The sequence below is a fragment of the Meles meles genome, chromosome 8 (assembly GCF_922984935.1).
Source record: "Meles meles chromosome 8, mMelMel3.1 paternal haplotype, whole genome shotgun sequence".
Classification (NCBI taxonomy): Eukaryota; Metazoa; Chordata; class Mammalia; order Carnivora; family Mustelidae; genus Meles; species Meles meles.
In genome coordinates, this window is record NC_060073.1 from 87,169,342 (window position 1) to 87,196,794 (window position 27,453).

At 42.6% G+C, this 27,453-nt stretch overlaps 1 long non-coding RNA gene across 1 annotated transcript; it reads right to left on the minus strand.

Annotated features, from left to right (window-relative positions):
* Nucleotides 1-11,438: 11,438 nt before the first annotated feature.
* Nucleotides 11,439-26,676, minus strand: LOC123948335. Its single transcript, XR_006819964.1, has 3 exons — nucleotides 26,545-26,676; nucleotides 16,106-16,164; nucleotides 11,439-11,928 (listed from the first exon to the last, which is right to left on the minus strand). It is a non-coding gene; the product is annotated as an uncharacterized LOC123948335 (long non-coding RNA).
* Nucleotides 26,677-27,453: the final 777 nt, after the last annotated feature.

A 27,453-nucleotide genomic window follows, 5' to 3' on the forward strand; every position in this document is an offset into this window, starting at 1 on the left:
AGAAGGAAAGGGGACACACCAAACGAGAGACACATCCCAAAGGAGGGACCCACATTGCATGGGGCCCATTTCGCGTTACTCTCCAGCCCCAGCGGCTGACTCTCCTGGTGGGTCTGTGCCGACCCCTCACACTCATTCACTCAGTCCCTCTATCACCGAGGAGGGGGCCCTGCCCTGCACTACTGCCCAGGGCCATCTGGGGTTTGGGAGCTGGCTGTGCTTAACCCCAAATAAGGGCAGGACTCTATAGGAAACCAATCATTGGCACAGGTTTTGGCCCAACTGAACTAAACCGCTACGGTCACACGTGTTGAAATTTTAAAAAAGTTGATCAAGTTGGGGTTAAACTTTTCCACTTCCTGCAGATGATTCAGAGAGTTTCACACTAATTAAACAAAAAATGCACACAAACACTGAGTAATCATATGTCCATCATTTATCTGTCCCTTTACTGCACAAGCATTTATTTGGTACCCATGTGCAAAGTCACGTATAAAGCAAGAGGATTCGTAGAGAATTGACATACATCGTCCCCCCTTTAGCGGCAGGGGCTGCAACCCGAGACCCCCCCAGCAGATCCCTGAAACCACAGAGACTAATGAAACCTACATACACGGCACTTTCTCCTGTCCACACAGAACCTGTGAGAAAGTTGATGTTGCAAAGTGGGCTCCGTAAGACAGTAACAGCAAACACTCATAATAAAACAAGACAACTGCAACAACATACTGTAATAAGTTAAGGAAATGTGGTGCTCCCCAAAGTGTTCTACTGTGCTGTACTCCCCCTTCTTCTGGAGATGACATGAGATGCTAAGACGACTGCCTGAGTAGAGGAAGGAGTAACACGGCCATTGTGACAGAGCGTTGGGCTACTGTTGGTGATCTGATGGAAGGATCATCAGCTTCCAGGGGGCTGTGTGACCGTGAGTAACTCTGGGTAACTCGGACCCTGAGAGAAACTGTGGATAAGGGGGTACACGTGTAACAAACTTAGGGCACATGTTGGGGGCTCTGAGGGAGTTCCTAATTCAGGTATTCACATGGGTAAAAAAAAAAAAAAAAAAACTAAGCCAGAAAACCTTTGAAATGGGTCGCAAAGAAGAAAAGATTCCTTCCTTCAGTTCATACTCACCAAGCTCTTCCTTCGTGCTAAAGAAAGTGCTAGGTGGGGGAGGAAAAAAAAAGTGAAAAAAGTCACGTGGTCTTGTGGGAACTACAAAACAGTAAGGGGAATCCATGGGTGAATGATTTTAGAAGAGGGAAGTTCGAGGCTGGTTAGGAGAGGTAGCCTGGCAAGAATATATAAGCCTGGGGGTGCGGGGAACTTGGCAGGGAGCTGGGGGGAGGCTGGCCTGAAGGGAGGGGCTTGGTCCTGATGTGAAGAGCCTCAGGCCAAGCTGAAAAGTTGCCACTGCATTATTCTGTGGGCGGCCTTGAGCTGTAGAATCAGTATGTAAGGGGTGGATGTTTTCAGACCTGTGTCTACAAAGATCCCTCAGGCACTCGTGCTATATATACAGCTTGTAGGGGAGCCCGGTTTTGAAATTTTCCAGGCAAGAAATAACTGGGTCTTGAACCTCAAGGGCAAGTACAGCTGGAGAGATGGGGAAGGATTCAAGAACCAGATGAGAGAGGTGAGAGGAAGAAAAGCTATAAAATATCCGGAGGTCACTGCATAGTCTCGAAGGATTTTTAGACTCTTTGGGGTCGCCTGCTCTACCCCTATTTCACAGGTAAGAAAACTTTCTATCAGTGAGGTCGAGTCACCTGTCCAAAATCACATTACTGCCAGTTTATCTGTCTGTCAAGTGGGAAGAAGGCAGCTTCTTGATTCTTTCTCAGTGGTGCAAAGGCTTGGATGGACAATCTATGACGTTCTATTTTCCACAGCAAATGCATTTTTCAGGAGAAAGGCCCCATGGAAAGAATAGAATGTTAGCATTCTGTAGTCTTCTCCACTGCTGACTAATGAGGAATGAGCTTCTAGAATAGCTGATTTGGTCTCGCCCAGGAAATGCACTCCCCGCACTTCCTCCTGCCTCCTCTGGGCACCACAGCTGCTCTGACCTCTAACCTGCCAGGACTTTCACATCCCCACAGACTCCCAGTCTGCCCAGTCTGCAGAAAGGCTTTCTCAACCCCTGTGGGCATCGGAAGCGCGGCCCCTCGAAGGACGAAGAAGGATGAAGAAGGGGAAGGATGAGAACGAGAACGGGATGAGGGCAGATCCTTCTGTTTTACATTCTTCTTGTAAAGAGTGCCAGGGCTTTGTAGAAACATTCGAAAGGCCCACTGCATTCCTCTCAAGGCTCCCAGAAAAGTGAAACTCCAATCACACTAAAGCACCTTCATCTGGAGCTGGGGGTCATTCAAACAGAGCCTGAACAAAATTTAATTTTGCCCAGGCAGTAAGGATTTGCTGAACAAATTAATGCTAGTGTGTAAACAAGACTTCTCAAGCCGGCCTAAGAGACTTTAAAGGACAACCTGCTTTCAAGGCTTGGAAGCAATCCTTTTACATGCTAATTACAAACCCTTTGGTGCGGTGAAAGCAGGTCCCTCCGGGATTTCTATTTGCCAACACGTTGTTTATTTCCAGTTTAAAAGGAGTGAAGTGTCTATGAATTATTGAGTGGCGATCCTGTGTTTTGCTGGTACTGGATGAGAGATTGCTTCTCTTCATCTTCGCGGGCCTCCTTGAAGCTCAGTGTTACCCCGGTCTGCACCTGGCTCAAGTAGCAGAGCAGGTAGGTCCTGGTGCTGGGATTCAAACCCCTGGGAGCCTGCCCTTCTCACCCTCCTCCAGGTCCTGATCAGCCTTCGAATGTATTAAGTCTGCTTCCTTCTAGAGCATATACCCAAATTCAGTCTTCTCAGTATTTCAGAATGGCCTATCTCTAGCGCAGATTAGCTAGCTCTTATAAACTCTGTTTTTGTTTCAGTAACAAGGACAAGGAGGCATTCAGCCAGGAGGCAAGCTGTCTGTCAGAGGAGAGGGAGGGTAGGGTGCAGGTCTGGGCTAATACCTCGTGGTCTCTGTTGCGTCCTGAGCTCTACCAATCACTCTGCAAGAAGACGCGATGGAAAATCACTCCCTCTTTGTTGCATCTTTTTTTTTTTTCTTTTGGGAAGATGTGTTTTCACACTGCCTGTGCCCAACATGCCCCTTCCCCCCCGCCCGCCCGCCCCGTGCAGGCCAGATAGGCAAGGATCCTGCCTGGGAAGGGTAATGGAGTGCAAGGGATGCCAACACCAAGGTAGGGAGGTTGAACCCTTTGTACCTTTTCTGGGGACTGCTTACTCTGTCTACTAAGGTCAGAAACCCTGGCAACATGTCAGAAGATTACAGCGTGCTTTTAGGATGACTACAGAGGTCTACCCTCCCCCACCATGGGGCAACATCTACAAGTCACAGCATAACCTTCCCACTTAGACTTATTTTTAAAGCGTACAAAAAACACATTTTAGCGAAATTGGAGAACTGGAGCCTTCGACCCAGAAATGAAACAGCTGTTGGCTTCCATACCGCTCGTCATGAGAGAAAAGCCCCGAAACATCAGAAACAGGTTCAAACCCTACAAGGTGCAGTATTGCTCTTTATATATGCACCAAGAGCTGCCCAGCAGCACAGAGTGCACAAAACAGGTTTCAAACAATTATAAGGCACCACATATAAATCAAGCATTTAAAATATTTGTTGACGCTGAAATTTTTGAGGCAAAAACAAAACAAAACAAAACAAAAACCCACTTGCTTCGATAGGACTTATTACCCACAGGACCGACCGACTGTTTGGATGCAAATAATCTTAACTGCTTGCACACCCATTGGTACCCTTTCAGCTAAGGAGCCATTTAGCCTCAGCTTCAAGTGCAGAGGAAGTGCAAATAGCCTCTGCACTTGAGAGCTGAGTTTGCTTTGCTAGGAAACGGTTGAGCAAAATCCCAGCACACTCTGATTCATTCTGCCTGCTGATTGGCTGCTCTCCTGGCCGCTGACATCATCCTGTTGCTGGGTGGAAAACTGCCTCGCTGCCGTCCATCCTGACTTCAGATTCTGGTGAAGGGGACATTGTACTCAACAGGGAAATCATATTGTAGCTGGAACAGAATGCTCTCCTTCTTGTGGGATCCTTCCATCACCCTCCACCTCTCAAATGAGAAGGTGCCTGCCCACCCTACCCCATAATGGAGCAAAAGCTTTTGTGTGGCACTCTCTCCTCCAAGCTACCCAATCCCAGCCCCCTCTGGAATATCTGTCTTCTTGGAGTGTAGACGGTCCATGTTGCCTACATCTCCCGGATGAGGCTGGCTTTCTGATTAGTTTAAGTTTGCCTTTATTAACAGAACTAGAGTACGTTCTTACTTGCTACTGTGACTTAGCAGTAGTGAAATAGTACTTCAGACTTACTGTGATAAATACCTTCCCAGCCCTCATTATTCTCCCAGTGTTCTGTGAGGTGTTGATACAGGGGGAAGGGAAGGCAAAGGCCAACTGGGCTAGTGCCCTTTGCGGTTTGCAGAGTGCTTTTTATGTTCGTTCTATTGGTCTCTCACAACAATCCTATGAACTAAGTATATTGCTTCCTCCATTTTATAGATAAGGAAACAAGCCCCCCCACCCCAGTATTAAACACTTTGCCAGCCACATAGTCAAAAATAACAAAGCTGGGACTCAAATCCAGTCTTTCTGACTCTGCCCACTGGGATGTAGCATCTTTCAGCCTCGGGAGACTTCTTGACTTGCAAGGGTCAGTCCAAAGTGGCTAAACCAGTACCAGGACTGACCCAGCAACTCTCCTTCTCTGTATAAGACCTTTTCTTCTAAACCTCTTGGGAGTTCTTAAGACACTATTCTAAAGGTTTTCTTTAAGGATGTTCTTAGATACACATTTATTTTAAAAGTCCCCAGGCTTTCACAAGCTTTTACTTATTAAGCAAAGCTTTAAGGGAAAAAAAATAGAAGGCTAATAATTCAGATGCACATTTGCATACATTACATAAGGCTTCTATAAGGGGTAAGGTTCTCTAGTTGCAGGCTTATTTTAAGTTTTAATGGGATGACTTTGACAGAGCAGAAATAGCAGGCTTCGTACCAGCTCAGTGACTTAGGTGGCAAAGGCATTTCTGTGGTGGAAAGTGGGGCTCCTCATCTCATCTCATCTCTCCAGGCAACCCTGGATTTCTCTTGTTGATCTCCGGCTGGGATGATTAACAACCATTTGCTTGGCTTCCATCTCCCCTGGCTGGGGCTTTGCTTTCATCTCATTCATTGCTCCAAAACCTCCCTCTCTTCAACTTTTTTTTTTTAAGATTTTATTTATTTATCTGAAAGAGAGAGAGTGTGTGTGTGCAAGCTGGAGGAGGGTAGTGAGCAGAGGGAGAGGGAGACAGAGACTGCCCACTAAGCTTGGATCCTGATTCCAGTGGGCTGGATCCAGGGGACCCTGGGATCGTGACCTGAGCAGAAGTCAGATGCTTAGCAGACTGAGCCACCCAGGCACCCCCTCACTTCAACTTTTAATACACATTTGAGATATGTCAGCCTCCCTAAGTTATTTTTACACAAGCAGAGCAAGAAACCACGGAGTACACTCCTTGGATCCCACCACATCTGGTTTGCTTAGGCAAAAACAATACTCCCTCAGCCATCCTTATTTTTAAAGCAGACAGACTCCTTCCACAAGGACTTGGGAGACTTAAAATGTTGGAGGAGCAGATGAGGGAGTGATTGGCCCAGATGACTCAGATGTGGAACTGTAGGTGTTTATTTTCTATCTTGATCTTTGTTACTGCAGCCCCAAAACATAGTACAGTGACTTACGCTTTGCAGTTGACATAGCTGATCTCAGGTACTTTGCATGCTTCCATCATCCTCTCAATAGTAACCTTTTCCCTCTTGGGGGACATTTTGAGGCTCCATGTCCCTCTCAATCCTCATGCTTCTTGACTCCTGTGTGCAACTTATATTTACGTGGGTCACTCTTAATTTCAGCAAAGTCTCTCTCTGAAAAGGCTTCATTTTATATTTCTCAGATGCTCATGGTTTCACTGCCTCTGGAAGTACAAGCTTACCGATGCTTGTCTTTTGGTGTTATTCTGAGGTAACAAATCATTTTTCATATTGAAAACTAGATTCTTGATCTCACGAACTCTCCGGAGTGAACCTAGGAAGTCTCCGCATCCAATTCTCCCCCCTCTGTTGAGCGAGTGAACCCCATCTTTGCTCCTACAGTCCCTTTGCAAGAAATGTATGTCTTCCAAAAAGCACAAAGTTAGCTCTCAGTAAATGCTCAAGAAAAAAAATAAAATCCTACAGCCGCAATGCTAGTTGGTGGTGGTTAAAACTAAAATTAGATCCCAACCTCACTTAAACAAGTATTTTTTGATGAAGAAATACGTTAACGTAGGTTAGGACATTTGGACAACATCCAGCCCCTTTCAAAGCTCCAGGCATGAAATGTCTCTCCTGGGATCCCAGGAGCTGGATCACCCCTTTCTCTTAATCCACCCAATCTCCCCTCCCTGCCTTCTGATCTCCATGGGGAGATTCCTTTTTCTTAGACAGTGACAGATAAAGTCAGGCGAGGAGCAGCCATCATGTTCTGGGCTAGATGATCTCAAAGGGCACTGCCAGCCTGGCTGCCTAGGTCTTCAGACCCTTTGCAAAATCATGCCTACTGGGTTAAGAGTTCAGGCTCTGGAACCAGGCTTCATTCAAACCTCAGCTCTGCAACACACCAGGAGACTGAGAGGAGGGACAGAAACCAATATAGACATGCAGATAATTTAACCTCCGCCCATCTTTCTCTTTCTTTCTTTAATAAATCAAGGGTTGTCATGGATGTACTTCTTACAGGCGAGGATTAAAGAGGAGGAGGCCCATGAAATCCATATCACAGAACCAGGATGTGAGATATGGAAGAATCCCAGTAAAGGCTACTGCGTATTTTTGCCAAACAGACAAAAATTCAGAGGCCTTAAGGGAAAAAAAAAAAATCAAGATAATGAGGAATGAATGAAAGCAAATTTCAAGAATGAATATCAGTGGCACTCATAGTTCCATTAAAGGGGGGAAAAAGTGAAATATGCAGGCATAGTATGAAAGACTATAAATATATTTAGATGATTAACATCAAAAAGAAGGATTTTTGTTGCTGTTGTTGTTCATGAACTTTGCCAAATAAAACTGTGGCTTTTATTACATTTGTAAGCCTGTTAATCAGAGTCCTGTTGGCAAAATCTACCCCTTTTGATATCCTCAGTAAATGAAATTGGGGATCAGCGATGCATAGAAGGAGTTACACATCCCTTTCCTCCTGATTTCACTATATCACTTGCAGAATCTCTAGGATAAATTACAGAGACTAAAAACTTTTACAAAATAGCAGAAAATGTTTCTGGAGAGCAAAGCCTATGGTGGGGTGGCTCTGACTCTATGAAACATACGGGAGCCCAAGTTACTAACTCGGGTAGACCTGGGCAGTGGCAGAAAGGCTCAACTTTGTATTTCAGTCCTGAAAATGTATCAGATAACCTGGCTGGTTTGTATAATTCTGCAAGTCCATAAAAAACGATGCAGGCTACTTTCCCAAGCAAATGTGTGCTTCGTGTCCACTATATACGGCACACTGTGCGTGGTGTGGGGAATCCAGGGATGAGTAAAACAGCCGTTCCCTACGGACTGAAGTAAGACACAATGTTGCAAACACCGTGATCCACAGGGGCCGTGGGTCCCATCAGTAGTGCGCTTCTCTCTGGCTACAAGATAGGGAGATGCTTCCCAGGATAAAAATACTGTCTGGCATCCAACACGTGCTGATTGATCAATCAATAATCCCCCAGAAGGGAATCTCTCATACTGCCATGCTAGGGGGTTTAAAGTCCCTCTGAGACCTGTCACCAATTTTAAAAGTAGGGTCTTAAATTAGCAAAAAGAAGACATGTTTATCCGATCAGCATATGGCAGAAAGTTGGGAGAGAGTTAGCGAATTGACGAGGAAAGTAAGATTCAGAAAGATCGAGCAGGCTGGGAGGATGGCCTGAAACCAAGAAAAATGTAAAAATTTGTATTAAAAAACCAAATATATAAAAACAGGAGGAGAGAGAGAACTGGCTGGGAAGCAGCCTATGTGAGAAGACATAGGGAACGATTAACTGGAAGTTCATCTTGGTTTGACTACAGGCTTCTTTAACGAAACCAAATGTCATCATTAAACCGTAGTTTCCTTCAGGGCAGGGATCGCATCTTAAATATTTTAATAGCCCTTCTTTGCCGACCATAGGACAAATACAGAGTATGAGCTCTATAGAACTTTCTTAAATGGGGTCAAAAGTGAAAAAGCTTAAAGCAATAGGGCTCCACTAAGGAAGAGGCTGTGGTCTGAAGCCCCAGGAAAGGCTATCCATGCTCCTCTCCTGGACAACTTTCCTGAGGCTGCTCTGGGCTTTCTCCTCCTGTCCCCTTAAGCTGATAACCAAAATTAGAATCCTCTGCGTGACTTAGAAGGCTGACCTGATGCCTCCTGACCTCTGACCTCTGACTTGAGGGGACTCTGCTTCCTCACCTAGCTCCAGTTTTTCGGTTCCTCCAAGACCCCTGAAGGAGGGCTGCGCTCTGCAGCAAAGACTCCCCTCCAGCCCACCTCACACACGTATTCTACCTGCTTCTCCTGCCTCCCTCTGGCGTGTTGCTTTAGCTAACTCAGGGAACCACTCCCTGAACTGCAGCCCAGACCCCAGTCCTCTACTGTACCTTCTCCTGGTTCCCAACCATGTGTCCCCTTTTTTTTTTTTTTTTTTTTTTTTTTTTTTTTTTTTTTTAAAGATTTTATTTACTTATTTGACAGATAGAGATCACAAGTAGGGAGTGAGGCAGGCAGAGAGAGAGAGAGGAGGAAGCAGGCTCCCTGCCAAGCAGAGAGCCCGATGCGGGGCTCGATCCCAGGACCCTGGGATCATGACCTGAGCGAAAGGCAGAGGCTTTAACCCACTGAGCCACCCAGGCGCCCCCATGTGTCCCCTTTTTAACACTTTCTGCAGTCCTCATTCAATGTCAGGCTCAGCCACGACACTCACTGCTACACACCATGAACTCCATGAGGGCAGAGACATTGGCCATCCTGCATCTCCACCACTGTATCCCGAGGCCCTAGGCCAGTGTTTCGCAAACTTGAGTGCCCATGAGTGACCTGGGGGACACTGGTAAGCTGCAGATTCTGATTCAGCAGGTCTAGGATAACACTTGACTTGCATTTGTTCCAGATAATGCTGATAGAACTGGTTTTCTGATTGACTTTGAGAGGCCACATCTGGGAGTTCATGGATGCTCTCTGCCTTTAAACCAACCCCTTCTTTCCATCCTCCCAGGCCTTTCCGTGATCTGCTCACATCTCTCACTCAGACGGTCTGGTCCCCCAGCTGCTCTTCCTGCCTCTGTTCTTCCTAGACGTCCAGCCCCTGGGCCACACACCTTCAAAGTGTCCTTCTGCAATGTAAGCCTAATCATGTTTCTCCCCTTCTTTTAAAACTGTTAGAGACAGAGACACCTGTGTGACTCAGTCGGTTAAGTGTCTGCCTTCAGCTCAGGTCATAATCTCGGGGTCCTGGGGTCAAGTCCCACATCGAGCTCCCTGCTCAGCAGGGAGCCTGATTCTCTCTCTGCCTGCCACTCCTCCTGCTTGTGTTTTCTCTCTCTCTCTCTCTCTGACAAATAAATAAATAAGTAATCTTTAAATAAATAAATAAAAACTTTATTTTTTTATGTAAGACTTTTTTTTAATAAAAGACTGCCTGTCACCTTGTAGGAAGAAGAAACAAACAAATGAAAACTGAATTTCTCAGTCTGGTCTTCAAGGCTTAACCCTGCCTACTTTTCTGGTCCTACCTCTTCTGCGTCACCAATCCTGCACCCACACTCTTGGCCTCTCAAAGCTTATGTGGATCCTTGAACTCACGAGGCTGTGCCATCCCTCCCTACCTTAGCTGGGGCAGTTGACTTTCCTTGGATTACCCTCTCCAGCTCCATCTGCCTGTCGGAAATCCATACTCCCGATCCTTTATGAGAAGCATTTCTAGGATTCCTCTCTCATGGAGAATTGGCCGCTCCCCAATTTGGGTTCTGCAGCAGCTCCTTGTGCTAAGCCAGTTCATTTAAAGGGCGGCCTTCTCCTTCCTGTCATGAGTGCTCTGAGTACAAAATGGTGTCTCATTCACCCTGTAACCTTCATGCCTGGCACATGGCTGGTATGTCAGGCATGCATAATGTTACTGTGCTCTGCTCCAAATGTAATATTTTAAGGGGGATTCTTGGACACAGTGGAGTCCTTCTAAGGAAGGATGATTGGTATTGGTCCAAAATCCCCATGAGAAACAATTCAAATAATGATCTAAACATGAAGCCTAGAGAAGACGTGCCGGCACATAGTAGGTGCTCAATAAATATTTATGGACTGAATGAACAAATGAGCCATAAGAGCTCTCTTCATTATGGAATGCCGAAGTAAAGGAAAGATTGCATGCATTCTGAATTATCTGTAGGTCAGGAGCTTGAACATTGTTATCAAAGGTAGAGATCTCAGTCCGATAAAATGACGAATTTTTAACAAGACCAAGATGTACCAAATTTCACTTTCTCTAGGAGCCACCCAAATGATTTCGTTCTTTTTCAAATATAAAAACTAAGTGACACGACTTAAGTCTCTGGACCAGTGAGAGTTGTATTTGTGGCAAATAACAGGGAAAAAAATTAAGTCGTGTGTGATTTATTGCCTCAGATGGAGTCATTAGGTGTCCCTCTTTCTCTTCCCAGCCCCGGCCTTCCCCTGTGCTGACTTCAGTGTAAAGAACCCCTGGCCCCATAACTCCAGCTCGCTTCTCTCAGAACAAGGGAAGGACATTCCCCCACCCTACAGCTCCTCTGAAGGAACCTTCTGGAACTGTGGCCGAGAGAAGCCCATGGCCCCAGGAAAGCGGTTCTCTGATAAAACAGAGAATCACATAGAAATGTTGGATCCAGTGCACCTGAGGGAGGGGGACAGACACAGGGCTGAGAATGGAAGAGAGGGCAATTTCTCAGACTAAAACGGGCTAAGAATTTACCCAAAGGAAAAATAAGAGCCAGGTGATGGGTATTATGGAGGGCACGTATTGCATGGAGCACTGGGTGTGGTGCATAAACAATGAATTCTATTACGCTGAAAACAAATTTAAAAAAAAAAAAGGAAAAAAAAAGCAGGAGGACAAAACCACAGTTTGCCCCCACAGCCTAGATCCTTGCTTCAACAATAAAACATGTAACTGCATTCAATATTCCATTTCTTGCACATAATATAAATTTGGTTGACAACCACGGGTTATCAAATACACCCAAGCAATTCAACCTACATTTTACTAACCTGGTAAGAATTCACTAACCAGAGGACTTTTGCGCATTGACCTTCTTTATTCATTTCTTCAAAAAAAAAATTTATTGTATTGAGGATATAATGATGAGAAAAACTGTCCTCATGAAGCTTACAATCTCATAGAGCAGGCAAAGAAGGACAAAAAAAATCACAGAGCAGGTGACAAGTAGTGTGAGGAAATAACCTATCTCCATATGATCGTATCAAGATACAAAAAGATAAAGCCAAAGTTTAATCAATCTTCTTCGTAACTAAATATCCATTTTCTCTGCTAACCTGACCAGCTGCCTCTCTGAGTGATGATACAGATTGGAAGGAAAGTTATTTCTTGCTGAAGTAATCTCAGTGTTTCCCTGGCCCACCAGAAGAAGAAATGCTATCCGCTGGCTTGGAGCACTCAGTTTCAAACCCAACAAACACTCATGGACGTCCCATCGTGGACACTGAAGTCACCACCTCCAGAGCACAGAAAACAACAGATTACTTTGATGAAATGAGCAGCTCCTATCAGTGGCTGGGTCTCTGAAGAATAAAAAAAAGGAGAGAGTGAGGAGAAAAGCAATGTCTCGATTCCCACACCGTTTAATTCCTTATGTCACCCATTCTTCCGACTCCGGTCCTGTTTTCCTTATTTCTCTCAGGTGGATGCTTTGAACGTCTACCACGATCCCACAAGGGGTAGGACCTCTCAGATGTGCCCTTTGCTATGGACATTCTTTGCTCCATCTGTAGTGACATGGCTTCCTTCCTTCATACCTTCTGTCAGAATCTGCAGTGAGCTTTGAATGACACTCTTCCCTCAGGTGGAGAACACCGATGCTCTCTTTTATTTGCCTCTCCAGCCTTGATCGTGTGTTTCAAGTTAGTTAGGTCCTGAATGATGGCAGGGGTTGTTGGATTACAAAGTCCCCAGGATTCTGTTCCCTGCCTTTCGCCTGATTTTTAAAAATTTTCCCTGTTGCTTATCGAAATGTGAGCAGTTATTAAGAAGCACACCGTACTTACACTGAGTCGGGGAACATCTAGGAAACCACTCTGGATTATTTCGTTTTCCCTCTTACAGGGAGCCCAGATGTGCTACACTCAGGTGATCTAAGAGGCAAGGGGTTCCATGGTAATTGCTGGCCTACAATGTGGGCCCAGCTGGGCTGACATTTTAATTTGTCTCTTTTGTGGCTTCCATTATCCTGGGGACCAAGGTATAAACGTGTCTGGAATCACAACATGTGGAAAGTTAGTAAAATTTTGGAACAGTGCCAGGACCATTCAGTGCTTGGGATGGATTTCTTGGAGTCTGTCCAAATGTATGGGCTGTCCATTGTGCCATGTGGCCAGACTTGAGTCTAGAGGAGACAATTAAGATGAAATTATGTTTACTGCAGCCTTGTTGCACAATGGAAAAAAACTGAGGTGAGCGGTCTGGCGGGGGTTGCTTCTGTGTTTTAGAAGACTTTCAAAGGTTCCACAGAGAAATGCTGCTTGCGTGTGGTGAAGTTTGGGGATGCTTAGAAAGCAGTTACTATATAAATATAAAAGATGATTTAAAGGGGAAATGATGGCTGAGGCTGGAAAGGCTCTGGGTTTTTGGCAACTGTGCTGTCTCCTGAAAACGAAGGTGACTTGATGTGATAAACAAAAGCATGGGATTCTGGTTTGGCCTGGGTTGGTAACCTAGCTTCCCCACTTGTTGGCTGTAAACCTCTGAAAAAGTTTGTTGCTTCTCAGAAAAGCTACAGTATCATAAAGTTAGGGTTAAATTAGGTAATACATACAAAACGTTTAGTATAATGACTGGCGCTACAAAGTGTTCTGCCAAGCCTTATAAGGAGACAGTCTAAAATGTTCTATAAATCCAGGGGCTTATAAGGCTTTTGGAGTCTCAAAATTTCCTGGGAACTTGATGAAAACTATGAGTCCTTGTCCCGCAAGGGAAAATGTGCATATACAAAATTTTTGTGCATGATTTTAGGGAATTCAAGGACACACGGCTGTATAACCATAGACTTTAGGTTAAGATTCTTTGTTCTAGGGCTAGGTCCATTCCAAAAAGAGAGAGAAAGTCCTCAGTTTTATTCATTTTGTATAATTTTTGATCATTTATAATCACAGGTACATAGCTTTTTAGATGAGGAGGGATTTTTTTTTAATATTTTATTTATTTGACAGAGAGCCAGACATAGCACCAGCAAGGGAGAGGGGCAGAGGAAGAGGGAGAAGCAGGCTCTCTGCTGGGCAGGGAGCCAGAGGAGGGCTTGATCCCAGTACTCTGGGATCATGACCTGAGCCAAAGGCAGATGTTTAACCTACTGAGCCACCCAGGCGCCTCTGAGGAAGGGATTTTAGCTAGTCTAAATCCCTTCCCCCTTTTTTGGAATAACAACATTAAAATCCTAAGAAAATACCTGGTGTTTCAGATAAACAGGGAATTGTATCTATTTCACATTTCTATAATTTAAAAAATCAGTTCTCTTTTTATCACCTACCCTTCATTTTGAGATATTCCTTAATATCTCGTATACAAGATATTCTTGTATTTCCCCTCTCTTCCTAACCCTATACTCTGAGATACATTGCCCTCAGAGGCTCACATCTGTTCAAAGCCCCAAGATGAATACAAGGATCATTTTCTCTGTGTATTTTAACTAGCATATCAAAACCTACTCTTCTGTACCCATTTGATATTGTGCTATTTGTTGAACTGTACTGCTAGAGTATAACTTCATCAGGTAGGAATTTGTATGAACAGAATTATCAAACACCTATAATGGGATGGGCTCGAGTCCTTCCTCCTAGGATGCACAAATGAATAGAACCCAGACAGAGATGTGTGTCTCAGACAGCTTACAGTCTCACAATAAAAATGATCTTTTCTTTCGTACAATTATGACTGGGTTGAGATTCAATTCATGGATGGGAAAGGAACTAAGGTATAACCTGCAAGTTTTCAGCCAAGTGAATGTCACCAAAGTCTCCATTGCCATTCCTCAAGGACACCTGCCTTCATTTGTTTAAACAATTGTTGGCAGCATGGACACCACTAAACACAAAATAGCCAAAGTGTGTCTGGGCAAAATCCCACCCATAACTCTCCCCTCTGGCAGGAGCCAAGAACGGTAGCAGTGAATTGGCCCTGTTAGGGAGCTCATCCCTTGTTTTTTTCACTGCAAAATGTGTTTAAGCACTTCTATTTTGCTTCCAGGATACTTTGGGTGACTTTTGAGGAGAAGGTGAGCAAGAGAGCAAAGGTCCTGGGGTTTGGTAGTTTGTTGTAGTTAGAATGGAGCAGGGAATATGGCTAACATGGTGGAGAAGCAGCAGATTAATCCAAGGGAGAGACTGGAACATGAAAAACTGGAAGTAGCTCAGATTAAGTGACGGCAGAAGGCAAGAGACAGTAAAAGCCTTTGAAATCCTGTACTCTTGTACTCTTGATTAATTTGCTTCTGGCGCCCCAGACGCAGTGTGACACAAAGTCAGTGTCGCTAACATGTCCCTGGGATCCGTGGGCTCTGGGCAACTCACCAGACCTCCCTTGGAATGTTACTGCAGCCCCAGAGACAAAGGACAAAGACAACAGAATTGAGGTGGTGCTGGCAGGCTGGGGCTAGCCTCCAGTCACCTCAGCTTCTTGTCCTGTTCAGGGGGACAGACCCCAGGGCTCCATTCTGAAGCTACTTTGGATGGCCAACGTTACAGGAACTATGGCTCCAACTCACCCACACATTTGCCTTCCCTACTTTGCTTTTCCTACCTAGAAAAAAGTCTTACCCCTTCTTGCTAACCTCCACATCTAGAACCCTATCCCTGTCTGGCTAAGTATGCTCCCTAGTTCTTAGGGAAAGGGGAGACAGTCTTCTTGGTGTTATCAGAAGAATCCAACTCAGACTTGCTTCAGCCCTTTCTTACCTGAGATGTCCTGTGCATTGGGCTAAGAACCATCGTGGAAAAGCAAAAGTTACGTTCATGACATCCGAGGAAGGTGAAATCAACCTAATGAGCTGTGTCATTTGCTCAAGAGAACACAAGCATTTACTTATGACTTGGTAATGCAGTGACCTTTCTTACATGCACCCATAATTTGCAAGCCACAATATTTTTGGCAGATGACTTGCTTATCTCCTCTCCCAGGGAATGCTTTGACAGACAACAGTATAAATATCCTGTAGCCTGGGCCCTTGGTTTCGTAAACAACCAGGAAAGAAGCAAGGCATTTTGCCTGATGACCAAGGAAGACTCACAAATAGGCTTCTATAAACAGAGGGCAACTGTAAAAGGGAAAGATGACAGAAGCGACGGCTTGGTCCATCCTTTAAATATCTTGCCCATGACACCACCCAAAGGACCCTCTCAGCCCAGACCCATATTTTAAAAAACCAGACCTATTAATATAGTTGGGCTCTTGCTCAAGTCATACAGAAAACATCAGGCAAATTTCTTTCCTGATTTTGTTCACAACACAAGAGGTGGTTACCTCCCACAGACTAAAACGGGAGATCCTTAGCTATGGGCTAGTAGGCAAAACACTTCGAATATTTCGAAGCATGCTATCTCAGAATTCCAGCTTTTCAGTGGAAATCATATGAGTTAGCCAACTGCAATTCTTCAGTTAAAACCCTAAATAATAATGGTAACTGGCTATTTCTAGCTTAGGAAAAAAGATTTTATCCAGCACAAGACCAACGTATGTGCACACACTCACCTGTACACATGCACGAGCCCAAGGTTCAGAAAAGATCATCTTTCTTCACCTAGAGGTGGCTAGAATGAGGAATACATTGCTGTCATCTCATTTCTGCAAGCACTTAGGTTCTTTAATAGTCGACGTTATCTCTGACAGGGAGTTCTCTATCTTGGAATGTGATTGGATAGGCTAGTGGAAAACAAAAATGTTCTTTGCAAACACAATGGGCAATAAAGATGCTTAATATTAAACCTTGCATGTTATCAAGTATGCAAGGCCCCTTTTAAATCAAAGCAAGCACTGGTAAATGGTATCAGGGAACCCAGAACATTAAAATTCAAGTAAATTTCAATTCCTCTTGGAAAACAGAGTGATTGTTGTATGAAACCTTTTAAAAATAGTGATAGCTAGCATTTGCTCAGTACTCATAATCAGAGGAGCACTGTTCTATGTACTTTGCATATATTTTTTCACTTACTCCTCAAAAAAACCCTCTAAAGTACTAAAAAATGAAATTTGAAGACTTTTGATCAGTGACTAGATGATACAACCCTGTGACGGAAAAAAAAGTTTTCAGTTTCACCCTTACAGAGCTCTTAGACAATATATTCCAAGTCACAGCTAAAGTTATCCTTGTATCGTAGATGAATGCTTCCATGTGCTTCCATTCCTCAGCATTCTAGTTCTTGGTAGACATAGGCCTCTCTGAATGTTCATACTTTCTCAGAGAAATAGAAAATGCAAAGTGACCGGTCTTGTCTCTACGGAAGTAGAGTTATCACATCCACAGCAAACAAAGCCTTCCACACTTGATCTTAGCCAAAAGGCCGAAAAGCGATGCAACCAAAGCCTTCCAGGACTGCTCAGGGAGAAGCATCATTTCCTTTGGTTCTGCATCCACGTTTCCAAAGGTGTGGCAAGGCACACCTGTAAAGACGATCCTCATTAATAAGGTGAAGTATTGCCTTCATTTTCTAAGGGCTTAACATAACCTCAGAACTATTTACCTAGGAGATAAAAGGTCAAGGGTTGCTGAACTGCAGATGAGCATAATATAAAGGAGAGAAAGAGAGAAGGGGAAGGAGAAAGGAGGGAGAGAGAATGAGAGAGACTGATCTCAGCAAGGGGAAGAAGCAGGGACTCCCGCACAGACAAGGCATATGAGGCACGGGAATGAAAACCAAGAAAAGCCCAGATCTATTAAGGCTAGTGATGGGCTCTACACAAACAGCTGTCATTTAGGCACTTACCACATCTGGTAAGTTGAAGCAAATTAAAACACTTATACATGGGGGTTGTCTGGGTGACTCAGTCGGGGTTAAGCGTCTGCCTTTGGCTCGGGTCATGATCCTGGGGTCCTGGGATCGAGCCCTGCATTGGGCTCCCTGCTCACATGTGTTTATATTTCCAAAACAAAGTGGCCTCCTGGAATATGTCTGATCCCCTTTATGCCCCATGAAGACCACCACAGTGATCTTTAACCTGCAATTTGACACAAAGTCACCCTTGTTCACTTTATCTTTTTCCTCAGCTATTTCGTTCTTGGAAACTTTTGAGGAAATTGAACTTTGATTTGTTTCTTTTTACTTTTTAAAAAATCTTTTGGTTCAAAAAACCCTAGACCATCATTAAACGGGGCCAGGATGCATTAAGTCTGAATAAAGGATAAAGACTGGGAAGGGAGAATGCTTTTTGCCTCTCTTCACATAAACACAGTAGAATCACTTTGGCATTAAACATGAAGGGGAGAAGAAGCTTGGGTAATGAATGACTGGTCCCTACTCTCTAACTAAGAAGGCAAAAAGTTTCTAAAAACTTTGAGGTTTATGCAGAGCAGACTTTCTTAATGAAATGTGGGCTGTAAGAATTTTTTATGTGCAAAAACCAAAATGGGGTTTTCTGGCACAGGGAGTTCTAGTTCTTGCTTTGGGAATGTCTGACTTTCACATCTATTTGCTAATGAGAACTAAAAGCAATATTTCATATTTGTAAGTGCTTGACATGAAAATGAAGGAAGACTGTTTCAGTCAATCTTGTTTGGTTGAAAGAAAGAGAGGTGCGCTCACGTTACTTCATAGAGTTGGCACTGGGAGAAGATGAGATCGGGGGAGGGAATTGTTTCAAGCACTACCCAGCAAGGACTGGACCAGAAACACACCAGGACTGGAGGTATCCCTAAGTAATCCTGTCTTACCGCCTTCACTTTATTTCTGTGTGTTACTCTGACTTCCTCAACCTTCACTCTCTATCTGTTCTGATCCTTCAAAGTTTGAGCCTGCATATGGTTCACGGCATCCTCCCACAATCTGACTTGGATGCCAACTGGCTGAGTGTCTCAGCTTTCCATTGCCAAATCTCCAAGACAGGCATCTGATTGGCCCCACTTATCATTTTAAGCTAGTCTATACAGATGGCTGGCCGGGTTACAGAAAGGGCTGCCTTCAAATCGTGTCTACCCTTTGGTCCACTCATTTGAGACAAGGGACAAACCGTAGTCTGGAGCATGACTATTTAGAAGGAGACCACCAACAGAAGGATTTCTTTAGAGAAGCATTTGGATGGGACAGGTTGAGATAAAAATCTCTACTTTGCCAACAGATTCTGTGGAAACCAGCGTACTCATCTTCTCTCTGAGAGGAGCTTGTCTCAGCTAATCACCTTCATCACCTCTACCGCCAGCCCATCCATCTACCACCGTCTCCATGACGACCAAGCGCCTAGGAATCTGCATACTTCGATATCAAAGCATGAGGAATTCCAACAGAGTGCCAACAACCGTATTTTTCATGTTCCAGGACCACTCAATGGTTTTATTTTAGAGTAACATGCCAGTGGGCAATAAAATATTCAAATAGGGATAATAGATATTACTCTGCCTACTCCCATGGCATGTATATTAATAGGAATCCAATTAATGCAGGTGGCCAAACTATATTTGGTGAGTGTTGGGAGATCTAAGTCAGCTGACCTCACCATTTGGTAACCTAATCCAGAGAATTATTTAAAGAATATTTATAATAGGGACGCTTGGGTGGTTCAGTTGGTTAAGTTTCTGCCTTCAGCTCAAGTCAGGATCCCAGGGTTCAGGGATTGAGTCCCACATTGGGCTCCTGGCTCAGTGGGGCGCCTGCTCCTCCCCCTACCTGCCACTCCCCCTGCTTGTGCTCTCTGACAAATAAATAAATAAAATTTTTTAAAAAAAGAGAGAGAGTATTTACAATAATGACTAATGGTAAATGCCAAGGCAGGGTTACAAAAGACTATAAACCCTGGCATCAAGCAAATATGATTTCAAATCACAGCTGTCTTATAATAACTGTGAGACTTTGGCAAAACTGCTACTCCCCATAAATCATTTGTAAAGTGGATATAATAATGACCCCTTCATAAGGGTTTTGTATACAGTTAGGCAAGACAATGTTTATAATAATTTTTTAAAATTAATATTTAGACAAGAAAATTTAGGCATAAGTTATTGCAAAATGACTGGCACATAGTAAGCTCTCAATAAGTAGCAGTAATGTTTCTATTACTATTACTATTTTGATTATAATATCGTTACCATGGGTGTTATGGGGATTGAGGAATAGAGATGAGAGTTAAGAGGATTATCTTCAAACACTATACAGTCTTAAGAGTGATGATACAGTATTAGAAGTGGGGCATACCTAGAATTTGCACATACACAAGTGGAATTCAGCAGAATGGTGGCGTAAGTGGGAAATGTTATGTGTGAAATAATGTTCGGTGATAGTCTCTAATCAGGAAAAGGAGGTTTAAATTCTGGTGAATTCTTAATAGGGATCATGCCTCTTTGAAAAGAAAGAATTGCTCCTAGTGTAAAAGTTTATCTGTGGTAATGTAAAGAGCCAGGGTGCCTTGGATTTTCATAACTGGAACATGAACTCCACGGAAAGCATCGAGAACTGCAAATGGAAAGGACCCACTGGATGGAGTACGTGGAAGTCACAGTCAGAAACCAGGGGACAGCCCACTGCTTGGGTGTACATTTCACTTCCTCCGGGAAGCCTAAACCAGATTAGAGTCCCCGGCTGTATGTTCTCTTCCTGTGTTTTCCCTACTAAGATACTCACTACGTAAAGGCATGACTTGTTTAAAGTCCATTTTCTGTTCTAGGTTGGAAGATCTTTAAGACCCTGACTCATATTCATCACTTTATATCTGCAACTAGCCAAGTTCCTGGTACACGGTAGGTATGCCACAAACATACGCCAAGTGAATGAGGACAGGAATGCAAGACTGAATTAAGTAATGTACCTGGAATTCAGAGGTGATTTCATCATATATTGTTCTGCATTGTTCTCTAATATTTATAAGGGTTAGTCCTGACTTCCTGTTGACATTATAAATTGCGTTGAGACACAGCAAGAATTCTGCATCCTATGTCTCTACCGCCACAAGACATCCAATTAAAGGCATAAATCCTCAGGTCTTTCTAAGCTCTTTGCTAATAATCTTTCTTACCCTCCACTCTCCATATCCTATCTTCTATTTTCTATATCAATGCAGAGACTACACCTCAGTCTCACTATTAGATTATAAACAGGGATTTTGTTATTTTTATCACCAGGACTTACTGCTTGGTAAAGGTCCCATAGATAAATGAGTGAGTAAGGGAATATTTGGGACAGCATATATTTCAAAGCATACTATCAAAACGTGCAGCCTTCTAGAACTTCACAAATTGCTGTTGTGATTCCAAGCTTGGAACTATAACATCTCAAGCCAACATTTTATATTTGAAATTGCTCTTTGTTGTTACCATTCACACAAATGTTGAAAGTTTCTTCTTGATAACAAGGCAAGTTTTACCTTTGCATGAAAATATTTTTTAAAGATTTATTCATTTGGGAGAGAAAGAGTGTGTGTGTGTGTGTGTACATGTGTATGAGCATAATGAGGGGGAGGGGAGAGAGGGAGAGAGGGAATCTCCAGCAGACTCCCTGCTGAGTGCAGAGCCCAATGGGGGGCTGGATCGCAGGACCCTGAGATCATGACCTGAGGTGAAACTAAGAGTTGGATGCTTAACTGACTAAACCACCCAGGCATCCCTGCATGAAATATTTTTATTGTTGGTAAAAATAACATACCCACTTGCTTTCTAGTTAACAAACTCTGATACATCCAATCGTTTCATTCAATAAGCTTTTTTGAGCACCCCTTAGGTTTCAAGCACTTGAATTATTCAGATGTCCCTGGAGAAGGTCAAAGTCTTCAAGTACCATAGTCACCGTCAAAGGGTCTGAAGGTTGAAGTGTAGACTGTTCTTTTTCAAGGATCCCTTCAGTCTCACCTTGGTCCTGCACATTGACTCCTGCAAAGCCCTCACAATAGACCACCACCTGTATTGAAGACTTCTGAGTCTGAGATGGTAACTCCTCTGTATTCCCACTAATTAGACTCTGCTCCCAAACTTCCATACTATCATGTGGATTTTTTTTCTACTTTATTCATCCACCTTCCTTTTTAACACCTAGACAGCATATTTCACAATAATATTTCCTTAAAATATATAAAATATCTCTCTGTCAGTGTTTCCTAATCTCTAAAAGAAGGGTATAGAGAATTTGGGACAATGGATTTGGAATACCAAGGAGACAAACACGCTAACAAGGAGAAATAATCCCTGAGTGACAAAGGAAAACCAACACAACTCTGGCAATTTTGAGAAGAGAACAAGTTTCACTTTCTTCCTGTCCACTTGAAGAAATGCTCCTACTTCTGTATCCTGCTTACACTAGATTCTCATGGAAATACTGAGACAAAACAAATCCACAGAATTTTAGGGCTCGAAGGGGTCTTTGCAATTCTCTACTCCAATGTGGATTAGCCACAAATATAATGAACTTTAAGCCTTAGGGTCCATCGCTAGCATTGGCCCCTCCCAAGGCCTTGGAAGAGATCCGAGCAATGTGTTCACATGGTCACATTTTTAATTAAACGTAACCATAATTGGTAAAGACCATAGTCTCTGCAGCCCAACTTACCTCCTTCAAACTCACCCTCACGCTGGTACTGGGAAAGCTGTGGGCATTTGTTTTGCTCTGGCTAGGGATCTGTTGAGATGGAGATACCATTGGTCTGGGTTTACTGGGTTATATACACATACACGTGGATCTCAGTCACTTCAGCGTGTGGCTGTTCCTTTGAGCTGTTCTAGTGTAAGGATGAATTCTAAATAGTTTCACTGTACATTGGGCCAATTTACTGGCACCAGGTCCCAAAGATGTAGGATTAGGGGCTATCTCATGAGATATATATATATATATATATATATATATATATATATATATATATATGTCTTAAGGCACTCAACACTGAAAGGGATGGTAGGGAAAAGATAAAATTACCTTTCTATTCTCTCTGGAGAGAAGAATATTGCAAAAATCATTGTCATATGAAGAGGAAATCAGCCCCCCAAATGTGGGAAATATGTAATAAAGGGTTGTCTCAGATAGCTAATTAATAAACATTTATTTGAATTTTGTGACATTTATGGTATTTTTATCCTTTTAAAATTCATTGTGATTTTGTTACTGATTTTAAGTATTCACTTTCATAACAAATTTTGCATCCAAAATTTTATTTTATTTTTTTCTTAAAAAAAGAATTATATAAGATCTAGTATCCCTAAAACCTGGATTTGGCCCTGGCCTACTTAATCACCTCTTCACATTTAATAGGTGAGGCCGGACCATATCACATAGTTCACAGCAGTCCTGAACTAACCTAGGTCTTCTGGCTTTCTGTTCATTGCTATTTTAACCCACATTATCTTACTTTTTCTTTTTTTTAGGTTTTATTTATTTATTTGACAGACAGAGATCACAAGTAGGCAGAGAGACAGACAGAGAGACAGGCAGAGAGAGATGGGGAAGCACCGAGCAGAGAGCCCAATGCAGGCCTCGATTCCAGGACCCCGGGATCATGATCCGAGCCGTAGGCAGAGGCTTTAACCCACTGAGCTACCCAGGCGCCCCCATATTATCTTACTTTTGAGAAGTACCCCAACTCTTTTTAACTCTTTTTAAGAACTTTTTAAGATCTCCACTTTAAAAAAAAGGCAAAAAAAAAAAAAAAAATTCCCCTGACCACGGTATGTAATAATAGTAAACACTTATATAGCATTTCTTATATACTAGGCATTGTTCGAAAGTGTTTTACATATAGCTCATTTAGTCCTCAAAACAACTCTGTGACTAAACTAATATAATATCCTCATTTTCAGAAAAAAAGTTGGTCCATAAATTGGCTAAGTACGTACAGCAATGTCACAGTGTACAGAGAGCGGTACATCCTCTGTATTGTAGAGTTAGCAGCAAACATTTTCTGAGACCTTACGAATGTTCTAAGCATTTTGTTGAGAGCTATAGTGCATTATCTCATTCAATCTTTACAATTGCCTGTTAAGATATGTAGCATTATGACTCCGTCTCAGAGACAAGAAACGGAAATGTAGAGAAATTAAAGGACTTGCCCAAAGTCATGTGTCTCATAAGAGGCAAAGTCAGTACTCAAAGGCCCAAGCCTGACTCTAGGGCCAGGGCTTTTAGTCTCTACATGATAATGTCCATCAAAGAAAACACTTTCAATGTCCTTCTACTATTGCCATATTCCCTGTGGTCCCTCTCTCCTAAAGTTAAAATTAGAATGGGTACATGGGCAGAATTAAAGATGGGGGTTAGCAGCATAAAGGACATAGTAACCCGCTTAGACATCTGTCCTCCAACTTGTGGGATACACACACACATACATATAATCCTATTGTACACACATACACATTTGGATCTTAGTGGAGTATGTGTGCTTTGGAAAATGAGCTCAGGTAAGAATTTTCTTGGTGGAGATTGGGGGGGGTAGTGAGGGCATGTACCTATATGTATGATTTTCCTTACATCTGATTCCTGTCCTCAATATTGGTTGTCCCTTAGAGATGGCAAATTTATTTTTTATTCATATTCTGTGATAAAGGTAAGAATGGCAATCAGCAGATCAGTGATTGAGATGCCGAAGAAAGTTTATAGAGGCTGCAAATCCCTACAAATGGCAAAAAGATAACATAAATACAGTGGCAAAATGTAACCCCCAAGGAGTGACAGTGACCTTGGTAAAGTAGAGAATATTCCAAACCCGAATAGCAGGTACTGGGCTCCACCAAAAGAAGCTTAGTGTGACCAGATCACACAATTTTTCAAGAGAAACTGGAAATCTAGATTTGGGGTGTAAAATCTCCTAACTTGTAAAAATTTTAAAGTAATTTTTTTTTTCCAAAAAAAAAATCCCCCTGTGCTGGCTCACATTGTGCAGGCAAACAAACAACAAACTCCACATCCCTAGGCCTCTCCCTGAATGTCTATTTTGTATGGAGTTAAATGCAGGGAACTCTGAAATGGGAAATTACAAGAAACAACGGACAGAAATTTGGATCTTGATAGAATAGTGGTTCTTTGAAAAATGGGCTTCAGTAAGAATTTTCTTGGTGGGGGTGGGTGATTCTGGGTGTGGGATGGAAATGGGCACAAAAGCCACAGCCCATTTGAATCAGATCCTCTTAATTTCTCCTCTGGAGTAGTAATGGTCTTGGGCCTTGGGAAAAAAAAAATAGCAGGAATCTAATTAACAGCTCAAAGGGAGCAATCAATTTACAATTGTGTGAAGTGCAAATTCCTTTGTGCACAAAACAAATTACAGTATTTGCAAATTTGTAAATAATGCAGCACTTTCTGCTATCCAAATGCTTTGGGTGCCCCAGGGAGAAGGAAAAAGAAGTCTGAGAAGGCAAAATGTTAGAAAATGACCTATTGTCTCAAGAAATGGAATTTTAAAAATATCTTTAGCAATTGATTTTTTTCAATTGAATCCTTATTTAGGAACTATAATGGGGCCCAGTTCTTAGGTCAGTAGGAGAATATCTAGAGAAGTAAACAATTTCAAGTCCAAAAGTCACAGCATGTTATTAACAGGGTACCTTCTTTCAAAATTACTGAACAGGAAAAGTGGCCCCCAACCCTCCCTACACGTTGAGTTTCTGGCAAGAACTTCCATTTTATAAAGGCAATAGCAAGGCCCAGTCATAGTAATCACTATGTTCAACATCAGACAAGGAATTGGTGACAGATAAGGACATGAATCCAGCCAATCTGTTCTGAAGCAATGGTTTTGTGAAATGCTCAATTCAGAAATATTTACTGGGGCCCTTTTATAAGATGCTATCACTGTTATTCGAGATTCAAAAGATATCCTAGAAGAATGAGTGGTGTATTTAGGAAAGTAACACATTATTTTTTTCCAAGGTTTTTAAAGCACTTCTCTACCTGTTGAGCTAGGAATTGAGAATACAAAGTAGGGGCCCCTGGGTGGCTCAGTCGGTTAAGCATCTGTCTTCGGCTCATGTCATGATCCCAGGGTCCTGGGATCAGCTCCGTCTGCTTCTCCCTCTTTTTCTGCTGCTCCCCGCCCCAAATAAATAAATAAAAATATTTTAAAAAGAAGAAGAAGATGAAGAGAAAAAGAGAATATAAAGTAAATGTAACTTCATCCCTGCCCTCAAGGTGTTCACAATCTAATGAGAAAACAGAATTTCAGCCAATCATTTCAATACTGAGATTGTGCTAAAGAAGAGATAAGAGGGTGACACCATAGACACTTGGACAATTGCTTGACCCACCAGAAGATTTCTTTCTTTCTTTCTTTCTTTCTTTCTTTCTTTCTTTCTAATTTGTTTATTTGACAGAGAGGGAGATCACAAGTAGGCGGGGGGGGGGGGGGGTCAATCCCAGGACCCTGAGATCATGATCTGAGCTGAAGGCAGAGGCCCAACCCACTGAGCCACCCAGGCGCCCCACCAGAAGATCTTTCAACAGGAGATGAAAATCACCAGGCGGAAGGGTGAGGAAAGCATTAGAAGTAGAGGTAAGTAGACTATTTATGGGCCTGAAGCCGGCAAATGACAGTTCAGATGTGTGCTTTCCAAATGATTCTCTCCCCTGTGTTCTCATTCACTGTGGGATGAGTGCAAATTGGTTAAACCTATCCACAAAATATTTTAGCAAATTGTAACAAGAGCCTTAAAACATATTTACATCCTTTCAGTTAGAAATTCCATATCTAGGAATCAGAGGGGCTGCCAGAAACTTATGTACGAGGAGGCTTATCATAGCATTATTTATAACCATGAAGAACTGGAAACAGATTCTATGTTCAATAATGGGGTAATGGCTAAAGAAGTTATGGAACGTCCTATGTGTGTGTGGGGGGGGTGTATCATCTTTTAAGAAATATTTCAAAACAAGCAAAAATTATTTCTAAAAACAATATCAGTTAATAAAGTATCATCCTAATTTTGTAATAAGAACATTAAAAAATAGTTCTCAATGTTGGTTGTAATTTTCACCCATATCTTACTTTTCTGAAGGTATTTCTTATTTTATACATACCAGACAACAAAAAGGAGGGAGTTTCTCCTTATCCTGTGTGAAATCAAAAGAACTGCTTTTTGTTTTCTTTCCTCTTAAAGGTGTGATCCAGGATTCCACAAGTCACTCTCTTAAATCATATTCTCTTTATGCTATCCGGGCTGGTTAGAAAAGAAAGGGAGACCAGGTGAAAAGTGGAAGAAAATGGAAGGATCCACAAGTTGAACACTGACATGAGCACAGAGAAAGACGGTGGGAGAGTGGGGGTTGTGAGGACTAGAAGAAAGGGTGAAGGTTGTGTGCTGAGAATGAGTTACTGAATTGAAGATTTTAGGGGTGATACATAGACACATATAAAAGGGTTCAATATAAGAAATGTCACAATGCAGCACACCTTAAATGTCAAATAAATGTCCCTCTGGATAATTAATGTTACAAAACTTTGGAGGATTTTGGTGGAGAGAGCCATCCTTTGGTCACCTACATGTATCAATGAAGCTATTCCCCTGTAACCTCCCTTTAGCCATCTTTGTCAGAGCAAAAAGAGCTGTAGATTACACTCTCCTGGCCATCCTTTCTGGGGAACTTAGTTATGAAGAGCTCAAAGAACATCATTGTAAAGGGATTTTAACTACTAAGAGGAAAAGTTATATGAAGAATATGATTGAAACCAATTTGAATCTAAAATACTATCTGAGAAAATTCAATCTCTGCACAAAAATTCACTTCACCCTTCAATATTTCCTATCCTTTAAAATGTATTCACATAAAATCTGCTTTACAAGAGAGAACCAGCCAGGAACATAGCCCAAGAAATTTACCACTAAATGGGGACACATATGTGTTTCAGTTCTTAGGAAAACTGTGCCTTGCTAACTTTCTCCCTGGATTTCTCCGTTCTCTGCATTGAAGAGCAGGTGGTGATTTCTC